Consider the following 12,545-nt stretch of genomic DNA (forward strand, 5'->3'; position numbering starts at 1 on the left):
TATCGTATAGAGAAAACTTATTAACATCACTATATTAGTACGAAATTGATGCGAGAAACATTCACACCGTAGAATACACTATCGTTCGTACCAGGCAAATGAGAAAAAAAAAAAAAAAAAAAAAAAAAACAGCGATCGAAGAAGAATTCCCATCGCATGGCATCAACAACTCGCGCGTGTACGAACCGGTCGCTCGTTAAAATTTACGCGATCCACCCCAACAAATACAATTAAACAAACAAAATGAGATAAAGGAGCCGATCGGCGAGACGAAAAAATTCACGAGAGACAGGTGCCTTTTGACGTGTCCGCAAGCCTGGCGGGCCGTTGGCAGTGACGTCCCTACGGAGACTGACAGATTAAAGGAAAGAGGTAAGATGGGCAAGTAAAGCAGAACAAGTGCACGCGTCCTTGGCTGTGGGAGCCGAAAAACCGGTTGCTCTCGAGTCTCACGCGCCTGCACGGGCGCGTCTTTCTCGCTTTTCCTTTCGTCCGACTCTTTTCCTTCGGGCAGGTATATAATTCACCCGCCCCTTGGATGGAAGATTCACCGTTTTTGTGTGCTGTAGCTGCTATTTATCAGGTCATTTTATTCTTCATTTAGTTCTGATTTTACTTACCGATGGGATTGCGAAGAAGTTTTAGGAAACGCGTTTTGGTAAAAGTGTCCACCAACCTGTGAAAAATTTGAGTATTTTAAGTTCCGCACTGATAGTGGTGTACCAAATTTTATTTTTTCGTATTTCTATTTAGTTGTACAGATTTTTAAATAAGTTTTTTAATATTGTTTTGAAAAACTATGACAAATCGTTGTTTTTTTTACACGTAAAAAATTAATCCAATCGACAAAACAACTCCAAGCTTGAGTATACATTGCTTCCTTTATCCTTTTCTTTCATAATTTGAGTAGTTACAACTAAAAAAAAAAAAAAAAAAAAAAAAAAAAAACGCAACTTTTAATGATTGAAAATTACTGAGGAATTTAAAATACATCCATCATACGCTGTTATTGACCACTGAAAGTGAAATATTCACAGGATGTTGCGTTTGACACCTTGAAGAGAATGAAGTTTAAAGCATCGATTGTTGGGATTACGGAATAAACAACATTCCAATAACTGTTTAGTAAGGATGTACAAAGAAATTGCCCAATCAAGGAGTTTGAGGAGAAAACAACAAAAGCTACTTAATGACAAAAAACAGCATTTTTATTTACTCTACTGGATTTTTACTCAACGACACCTGATGTACTATTTGCTTTGATTTTCACAAAGCAACTTCAACATTTTTTTGATGAACAACAATAAATATAAGAGAGGATCGCTGTGTACGATCCTAAGGGCGTAAGTAAATATTCTCGCAAAAACCAAAAGGTTGAACAAACGTGACAACCAACAAGAGACGATTAGACGGTACATTGTCGCTGGGTCCTGGGTCGATCGGTCGGATTAAATGAGCCAAGGATCACCGCGAAGCAACGGTAATTAGTGCCGCGAAGAAGCTCGATAGCGTGACGATTATTTTTAGCGGCTGACGACGACAAGGCTTCATCTTTCCCTTACCGAGCAGTGCTCTTTCCATTCGTCCATTTTTTTTACATGATTTACACGACGCAGCCGATTGCGTCCGATCCACTGGACTGAATGTGCTCGGGTGCTCAACGGTCATTGATGATTTTTGTCCTTGAGAGTACAGGCTTTCGTATGTACAAGAATCGAGGCCACTTCAACTCGTACGGTTTGTTATACTGTAAACACGATTTGATATCAACCATAAAGAACTAGGTGGCTATTGTCACTGCTGCTGATAGTTGTACACCTATAAATCTTACACAATAAATAAAAAAATGTGTACTGATGGATCCAGACTTGGAAATAATTGATTTTTAAAGTGCTTTGCAATATCTTTTTTTTTTTTTTTTTTTTTTTTAATACAATGTATCACATTTTAAATGAAAAAAATTATGTCTCAATTTATATTACACTAAAATTCAACTGATTCACTTTATAAAAATCCATCGTAACAGTGGTAAAATGAGAACTTGCAAGTTTTTGTAACAGCTGTTTCGGTACAATGTACCTTTATCAGATGAGTCGCAATAAGCTACTCAGTAGCTGTTACGCACAACATCAAATAAATCTATATGAAAATTATACAAATTTTATTTACACTAAAAATGTTAAATATTAATCCAATGGTTCAGTAGAAAAAGGTATTGAATAAGTATTTGAAATAAGAATTAATTTTTTAAAATAGGATGAACCAAAAGTTATCCAGATACTTTGATCCAAGCCCTTAAAATGGGAGAGACGACAAACTCCCCCGGCACGCAGGACTCGCTCGTTCAACCGTACACTACAAGTGCAACACAACGGCTCTGGCATGCGCCTTCTATTTTTCTTAAATCCACCTCTATTTCTTTTTAATCGATGCTGAAATGCTCTCGTACATAATAACAAGTACTGTGGAACTCGCGGAGCGCGAGGCTAACTGGTAATGATTCCCAATTAATTCGCAAGAGCGTGGAGGGAAAAAAAAGCCAGGACTGCTAATCGAGGGAGGAGATAAGGCGTGAAAAAAGGGTTGAAAGTGAGGGAGAACATGAATGAAAAGTGCAAGAGGTAGATAAATTTTATGGCGCAGTGTAATAATACAAAGGCTCCTCGTGTCAAAAAGTAGACACAAAACGCCTCGTAAAGACAAGTACATAGGGGGGGAAAAAAAGGTGAAACGCTAAGAGAAAACAAAAGACAAAGACAGCGTCCGTAGCCTTGGACTCGGCGCTTGTAACGCACGCGCTCCATCAAGGCAGTTACAGTACACGTATAACAACTGTGCGTTGTCTCTTCGAGCCTTACGGAGCGAGGGAAATGTGTATCCTGCACGAGATTGTGCTGCTGCTTCTTATCGCCACGTACGGCATCGATGATTTTTTTTTTTTTTTTTTTTCTATCTTTTTTAATTGTCAAAATGAATCGACGCATATCGAAGGTCGGCCGTGTGCTCGGTACTTTTGTTTTTTAACTTACACGGTAGATTTAGGAAGTCTCGTTTTGGCGTTTGGCAATTCGTACGCTGAAAGTTGTTGTTGTTTTCTTCTTCTTCTTCTTCTTTTTTTTATTAATCTCTCATTTTTTCTGACTATTGGTGAATCATTAATGTAAGAGAGAACGTTTTACGGCGCAAATGAATGTTGAATTTTTCCGTGCTACAAAACATTATTTTAAAAGTAATCAAATAAAAAAAATGATCCCGAAGCAGCTTAAAAGGACTCAATCAGTTACGGATCAGTGAGAACGACGGGACGCAAAAAATTTATTGCCGTTCCCGCGCCCGTGTTGAGACAAATGAATTACAGAACTTATCGGCTCTCTTTGACGTAAGGAGCTGACCGCGGGGCGATAAATTATTCTATAACAAGTTTCTGAACAGCCGGTGTGATTGTTACCCTCCTTATTGCGTTATCGCTGTCGAAATATTGTCCAGGGATTATTGAAAGCTGTGATTTATAACAAATAAAATAAAAATCATGCGTATAATTGATATTAAAATTGTATTGCACTATTGAGCGTAGGAAAAATTAAAAAAAAACATTCCAAGAAAAATAGTACGTTGTACTAAAGAAGAGTATGTTCAATTTTTTTTTTTTCTTTAACCATATTATTAATAACTGTTACTCTCAGCAAAAATAAAGAAAGAACGAATATCACGTTAGTGTTCATTCCAACGCAAAGCAAAGTGAGTAATGACCATGTGAAATCCTGCCAAGATAATATAAATAGTATGAATAATTATGGAAAAAAACGTGCATTTTAAATCAATGAATCTCCAAGTAATTACTATATAGTAAATAAACAATAATCATTAACGCCTTGGAGATTATTTTACAACTATGATCTACATTCGTCTCGGGGGCAAGTGTTGTGTGTTTTTTTTCGCAGTTTTTTTTATTTTTTTTTGCAGCTGTGCGTGAAAATGAAACAAACACGTTGCGCCTGTGTAATTGATGAATGAATAAATAAGTGAATTACATAAGCCGTCGGAAAATGCACCACCGCGGGAGGATGTGAAAAAAATATTCCCATCTCTGCTGTGCACGCTTCGGTGCGTGTCTTCGTCATAAAATTTATTGAAACGTCCTCACGAATTGGATTATTATTTAAATAATGATCCCGTGGTCATTGGGAGGACATTGCACTATGCGAATAATCACGCAACGACCAACGCGATTGGAATAATTGTGAATTTATTTATATATTTATTTTTTGCTTTCCACAGGAGGATGGATACAAGACGATGTCTTTCTTTTCTGATTGTGCCGATGAGAGCATCTGTGAAGTCCACAAATTAATTAGCTGCAGCAGAAAATGCCGAGGAATCCTTGAGGCTTTGCGATTAATAAAACGATCGGTATGATTAACATAAGAATTTAGGTATATAGATCCTCCCACTTGAAATGATAAATGTAGTTGCTGCTAATGGATCACTATAAAAAAAAATAATAATAATTCGCTTCGTCACATTACCTGTAGAACATCTTTTATTCCTAATTAGCTAAAGGTAAAAAAAAAAATTACTGTTTTGAGAAATAGATAACTAAAAAAAAATAATAGTAATCCTTATGTAAACGGATTACCTGACTCATTCAAAATTTATGTTGAATTTTAATTGATGCAAAATGATTAATTGCTAATGATTAGAATTCAATTTTCCTTACAATAGTTAACTGCAGTTCCGTCTTCTTTATACCTCATTTACTTCAAATTGATTACCTTCATTGTAATACTTGGTAATTCAAATTGTAACAGCATCAATGCTACAAAAAATTTATGGTACGTTTACATTTTCTGGAAAAAAAATTGGATGCAAAATTGATTTCAAAATAATCATCATTATAAAATGGATCATGAACTGATAAAAAATAACAGTTATTTACTACGTTTTTTTTTTTTTTTACAATCTCATATGTGAGTAATTATGATAAAATGAAGAATTAAATTTGTAGCTGATTGTACATTTATTTGTTAACACAATGCATTTTAATTTATAAAACGTTATCCTGCACATTATATGCAATTTTTCTATTTTTATCATAGTTCTTACTCTATGAAATAAGAATTTTAAAAATAATTACTAAAGTACGCTTTATCTCTTTGCAAAATATACTGCTCTGTAAATATTATTCAATATTCTCTATAACACCATAATTAATATTTATGATTTTGTTTTATTACATGTCTGTATAGTTTATTTAAACCAAGAAGTTAAAAATTATCGAATCCAAACAGGAAAAAATACGTCATGACACAAGCGTGATTTAAAATATGATTATTTATGTATTAAATCAAATACATATTTTTTAATTCTTTTTTGATGAAATTTTTTCCGTGTCAGTGACGTTGATGTTTATGTACTTCAGTAAAAAAGCACACTCTTCAAATTCTTACAGACCGACAGAAAAGCTGCTATATTTTTTTTTTAGTTTTTTCAAAAAAATGTAAGCTGAGCTAGCTTTGGCCTATACATTGTTTTTTGAAAAGTGCGTATCAAAAATAATTAATTTGACACTCATCAGAGTGTTATAAAAAAATTCCAATTTTAATTCGATGAGTCAAGGCTTCTTTTATTTTTTGCACAGTTTTACACAAGCTTACTGTAAAAAATAAAAGTTTAAAACGTTAATCGTATATTTTTGTATAAATGCTTTTTACATTTTTCAAACATTGTCTTATTAATTATTGTATTTCTCTAGATAGATTTCCCACAACAACCAAACTTGGGCATGGATTTTTTTAAATACAGTTTTTTCTCAAAGTGTAATATTTTGTTTGTGCCAAAAAAATGTCATTAAATTGCTACTTATGATTTTTTTCAACATGTACATTGTACAAGGATTTGAAAAAAAAAATAATATTTTGTAAACAAACAGAACCAAAGTATTTCAAAATGTGTTAAAATTTTTTAATTAAAACATTTTACTATAAAATGTAAAATTAAAAATAAATTTTACTTACCTGCCAGAAAAATCATGACAAAAAAGTCTGACAACAGCCCTGGTAAAATGAAAAGCTAAGTTTGATGAAAATATAAAAATTGAATATACTTAATAAACGACAATATCCAAGTGAAAAAATGTTCTTTTAATCTTCAAACCTACTGCAAATCCTACTTTTGCACTACATCGGTGTTATCAAATCTGAATTGAAAACCAAGACCATCTAAAACCATAAGAACTTCTCAGCCGTGTACAGAATGTCAACACGAGTTATTTGTTTTTATCGAGGAAAAAAAAAAAAAAAGGAAAATAGTAAGAAAGATTTTATCGTTGATGCACCATACGAGCGCGCGCAGAGACACACGCGATCGATTACATTATTACTGTATACGCGACAACGAGCAGATATTATATTCACTTGACCGTAATTACGTTCTCGCGCCGGTAAACGCCTACTGTTTTAAACTGTTCACACTACGAAAATAACCATGATCATTAGTATACGTCGTGGTTAATCGATTCATACAATGTAATTGAAGGATTTTCTGCGGTGGACGACGAACATTAGGTGTTATACGTCGTTATCGGTTAAGAGATGGATTTCGATAGTCAGTGATTTACTTGGTAATGGTACAGCTGAAATTAATAGAGATTCCAGATAAATAGGATAAATGTCTAGAAAACGGTTTCATAAGGATGAGTAAGTATGGAAAAACGTGTTATTATCATACACATTGCTCATAAAAAATAATTTGCATAATGGATATTTTTAGCAATCACACCTGTAATTCTCCAATCGAAGTTTCTACGACTGATAAATTGTCATACTGGTGCGATCTATTTTTTTTTTTTTTTTTTTTTTTTTTTTTGTTCAATTACGCCCGCGACCACACCTCCACCAACTGGATTTTTATCGCGGCAGTACATTATAAGGACTCAGCGTACGTGTGCGTTTGGATGTGCTTGTTTATAATGCAACGTTATATACACGATACTCTGCATCATTGGGATAAAGGACTTACGATTGAACAAAGTGATCTTTTTTTTAAAGTGGTAAGTTTATCGTAAGTTAATAAAAATTGGAAGATAAATGTCAGCAGCGGTGGGTTATTCAATCCTGAATAGCGTCCCTTTGCTAACGAAAGCAGGCAAAAGAGATATGGTTTTCAGAGCATCTGTCACGCATTAGACGTGAGCAATGAATCTTCTGTCGACATCCTCGTCAGACATTTTTTTCAAGATTAACTTGATTCTTCGCCAAAAGTAGTGGGTGACATTTTTTACAATATACGCATCAGCTCTGTCATTCTTGCACGGCAACTGTATTTTGGTGACAAAAGAGACACAGGCCATAATTATATCTTTTCTTTAAAATCTCTCGATTACACAGCTTGACGTACATACTTTTTTTTTTTTTTTACAGCAAAATAAGTTTGAAGCATTAATTCCCGCCGGGTGAATTCTTGATTCAACCTGAGCGGAGAAGGATATCCAGGCCATCAATTACGGCTTTCTGTTTACTCCCCCTTGATCCGCGGTCAGCTTGCAAGTCACGCGACTAGCCCATTTCCGTGGCTTTCACGCCCTCACCGCTGGCGTCGGTATATATCGTCGCTATAGGGCTGGGAGTCATATATTTATGACCCGGCGTGTGCTGGATGACGAATATAATGGAGAGGGGGGGAAAAAAGCTCTGACGGACGCAACTTTGTCATATAAGCAGCTTTGGCGAGGGATAATTAGCTATTCTTTTCGCACCCCCTTGGGTAACAATGCCTCGAAGCGTTTGCCACTTGCGATATTTATTGTTTTCTCGAATCTCACGCCTAATGGTGATTTATGTTTTTATTTTATTGATGTGTACTCACCGAAAGATCATTGTCACTCAAATAGTCACATTTACCGCCTACAATAAGGAAAAGTATTTTGGCTACATAAAAATAATCTCTCTCTCTCTCTCTCGACTTTTTTGATTAATTTTTTCAATTGTCAACAGCGCACATATATATGGTCGTTCACAACCACGGCAACGATGACCCCGCTCTTGGAATCTCACCGAATCGCCTCGCATTATCTATACGAGGAAAAAAAAGCCCACACGTGTCCACGAAAGAGTGCGAAGGGAAACTTTGGCCGCGTAATCGGGACGAAACGCCCGCTCGTTCCCCAAACAATGACGTAAACTCCAAATCGAGTCAATGCACACGCCGCCAACCCACAGCCAATGATACGGGCTGGAGCTCTCCCTGTGGAATCAGTTGTGGCGCACAAGTGCGGCTATGCCGCTTTTTTTTTTTTCTTTTTTTTTTTCTCAACCTACTCCTCGCGCTAGTTATACGCGCTCCGATATACATACATCCCAATTAACAATGCAAATATACACGATTGCCTCAATATCACGTTCTGGAGGCCTGTCCCTCGCGCTGTACCAATCGGAAGCTCGACGCGGCTGTTGTGCCTACCGTCTTATCGCGAGCATTATAATGTATATATACGCTTACGCGCGAGGAGGCGCTCTTTTATAATGCACTGTCCATGTAGATCCCGTGAATGCTTGTAATAACGAGCTATATGGCGAAGGACACGTGTGCATGCACTGATTTTTTTTTTTTTTTTTTTTTTTTATCTAAGTGTACTTTTTTTTTTTTTTTCGTTCTTGTTTTGATTGTCGAGAGTCGTGTGAAAGATTTATTGCGCGTTTTACGGGTTGGATGTACTTAGTATAAGGAAAGTGTCCGTGGGTTGTTGAATTTATTGCCGGTATCTTGATTTTTAAGAGAAAAATCAATACAGTATAAGACTAGCCGGTTGAGCGAAAAACATAAGTGTGCTAGAGTACAATGTCTGGTCGGATGCGCGAAGTAGCATCGACGAACAAGTAGTAGGAGATGCAATTATCGGACTTGCGGACTAATGTCTTCTTACACCGATTCCCGAGGGAGGATTGACGGATGTAGAAAATGAAATCTGCATTAGTCGTAACTTAAGTCGCGTCCCTTCGGCATCACGAAGAGATCGAAAGAGTACTCATTGGAAAAATGATAGTAAGCGGATTTGTAGCTGTAATTGAAGTTTCTGTTTTTTTTTTCCCTTGTCTTACAGTCATTCCTGATTAATCTCGAGGAAAAATTCACAAATTATTTAATTATTTATAACTGTATTAAAAATTTTACTATAGTTATTTACTTCATCGTGATGAATATTAATTTAAATTTACATTGCTATAACAAAAATAAATTTAAATAAAACACAAGTACAACAAATAAGTAGGGAAAATTTAATATTTTAAAATGGCTGCACGTACTTTAATGTTATTTAATGTTTTATGTACTACATAATTAATTGCATAACATTTTTCAATGCCATTCAAAATTAATAATCTTATTACAAAAAATAATTACCACTTGGTATATATATCTTGTGGTAGTACAAACTACAAGTGTTTAAATGGGTAAAAAATATACAAAAATGACATAAATATTACATATTTGCTTAGTATGTAATGAATAATGTGCATGATTTGGGGAAATTGCGGCAAAAATCCCTGCAAGAGACATCTGTGACATTTTGAACGAACCTACAATGATGCACGATAATAAAGATTTCTTTCAGTGTTGCTGATGTTTTGCTGCTAAAACTCACTAGTCTCACTACCTCGCGTAGGTAACACTATTGACTGTAAATATTATTAATTATTATTTATAAATAAGGTCAAAAATAATTTAAAGTTTTTATGCATCGAATTAAAAGTACCTAAAATGTTTCATTGATTAAAATTTTCAAAATCCGAATGTCATTTGAAATTATGAGTTAAATTTTAATTGACAATCAGGTGACTGATTTCAAAAAATTTTAATTGTAATAGTACTTGTTGATTTATTTAAGAAAAATGTAAACTGTGAGAACTTTTTTACATTTTTTTTTTTTCAAATATTTTTGTTCCTTAAAATGTCTTTCTCACTTCGCAATGAAAAAGAAAAAAAAAAAAAACCATGATCAAGTTTCTTGAGGAATTGATCAGCTAAATAAATAAATAACTTGATTTGTACATTCTTGTCTCATAAGATTTTCATTTTTGCTGTCTACTATGTTCTTATTATTAACAATTGTGTTTATTCATACTTGTAAACTACATGTCAAGTCCAATAAAACATTTAGGAAATTTTCATGGCTTTTTTGGTTTAAATTAAATACCTTTTTCTTAATTAATACTCCATCATTCTATCATTCATAAGACAGCGTTAATTTATTTATAATACTTCTTAATTTTGTTGATAGTTTTTATACAAGTAATATAATAGCTTAAAAGTTTAATTATTAAAAGTTTTTTTAACTAACCTTTAAGGTCGATGTGTTATTGCACAACTATAATCTCTGTGAATATGAAAATTACATTTTTTTTTAAACATCAGTTTTCCTAGAAGTATGTTAACAATGTAATTAAAATTTTTTTTAATAAATAGTACATTTTGTAGCAGAAATCGATTCGGATGTGTTGATACATTTGTATAAATTTTTGATAGCATTGCCTGTAGCCATATAAACTATTTATAACTTTTAATTAGTAATTGTAAGCCCACCTAATTAACTAATAAATTGTTACCCCTCAAAAAAATTTTTCATGAAAATTCATGTTTGGCCAAACGTTAATCAAACACAGGCAACGAAAAAATCTCAAATTTGGATTTTTGCTGAAACATTTGACTCAAATTTAGTTAATGTTTATCCAAACATTGTGGCACAAATAACACAAATTTTCCTTCAATTATAAAATTATAAAAAAATCATTAAGAATTCAAGTTTAAAAGTATATTTACATTAATTACTAATGCCAGCAATTAAAAATATTTCATCTAAAAAATCATCTAGCTAGTCGAAAAAAATTTTTTTTTAAATATAAATCTGAAGATTTTCTCACATATAGATCTTTCAAAGTTATAGAGCACACATTTAGAATAAAAAGAGTACATTTATTAAAAGGCAAATAATATGAGATGTAAAAGTCATCTCATACCGTTACATTGGTTATTCCTAGTGGTCCTAAGGTAGTTGGTGTGGTTATTTTAATGCACAGTGTGTCGGTAGTAATATGCGCTATGAGCTTTCATTTTTTCTCACTATCTGGTAGATCATGAATCCTCTAGAGTTTTGAAAATGTTAGCAAGGAAATACGTGCTACTGTATAGATCCCCAGGCCATGAAGAGGTCATATGTACTTAATTCGCACATCAATCAATTGAAATAGAAAACATTCCAGATTCCAATTAGAAAATAAAGAAAAAAGAAACAAAAAAAAAAAAACAAAAAAAAAACAAACATGATTGATCGACACTCGCCCAATATTCGCACCAGTAGTGCCCCTTTCCCCTGAAAATTCATGCAAATTTCATTCCGCCTGATGGATCGAACAGAGCCTGTGGCTGGCTCATTCAGCTATGTCACTCCGTTTGTATCCGATATTAATCAAATTGACGGTGATGCAGTGGTCTTGATCATTATAATTACGCATGCCATCACGCGCGAATAACGGGGACTCGGTTTTATTCACGAAAATCTACATTGTCGAGCTGATGAGCATTTTTTTTTGCAAGCCTATCGATTGCCGAAAATACCACGCACACCTGGTTTTGTTTTATATCAATCTGTTTCGCAGTTTCGACGTTATTAATGTTCTCGCGATGAATTTCGGGCTTCATTGCGTAATAATCCAAGATAATTTTAGTCATCGACTATTAATAGGTAACTTGGGCATGTGCATACACACATTTTGGCATGGAGTTTAATTAAGAAGTACATTAGCAAGTACTACTCTACCAATATTGCAGAAAAATTGCAATTTTTGGAAATAAATGTACATGTATATTCACATCGCATGTATGAAAACACACGTATCAGAATGTGAGCTTAATAAATTCCTTAGCCTGGAAAAAATTAAAAAGTTGCTCACGGCACTCACCCAGCGGGTTCAATGCATTTTTTACTCACACACGCTCTTATCTATACATGTGGTTAATTTAATAAGAGTTGAGTGATGAAGAGGACTGTGGGTAGGGGTATAACGTGTTAACCGGCACGTTTTTCCATCAAATTCTCGCTGTATTGAAAAATGGCCCTACTGCTGTTATTGAAATACATATAGGGAGAGTGCCTCTGGGGATATATAATATACGCTGTACTCGATACTGGAGGTACATTGTATTTTCGTCCGATGGAGTTGCATCACGTACGGGAAGGCTATACGAGGAGCTGCTTCGGATGCTCGGGGTTAATTAAAACAAAACATACGAACGAGGCTTTAGGGGAAAGGGTACAGCATCGATGTATGCCGCTACTGATTACGTATATGTATGCGTATACATGGTGATATGTGATTCTGAAACTACATAAATATTTTCCAACTTTGTTTACTTGGATTATCGACTTGTTCACGTTTTCCGTAATTTTTTTTTAAACAAATTATTTATTTCAGAAACTGGATTCAAAAACTTTCAAAGCAAGTCCATACACATGCCATTTGTAAACGATTACAATTTCAATCATGCTCATACCC

This window comes from Copidosoma floridanum, unplaced genomic scaffold, assembly GCF_036245765.1.
Source record: "Copidosoma floridanum isolate Cflo_tuat_1 unplaced genomic scaffold, Cflo_Japanese_pri ptg000020l, whole genome shotgun sequence".
Taxonomy (NCBI): domain Eukaryota; kingdom Metazoa; phylum Arthropoda; class Insecta; order Hymenoptera; family Encyrtidae; genus Copidosoma; species Copidosoma floridanum.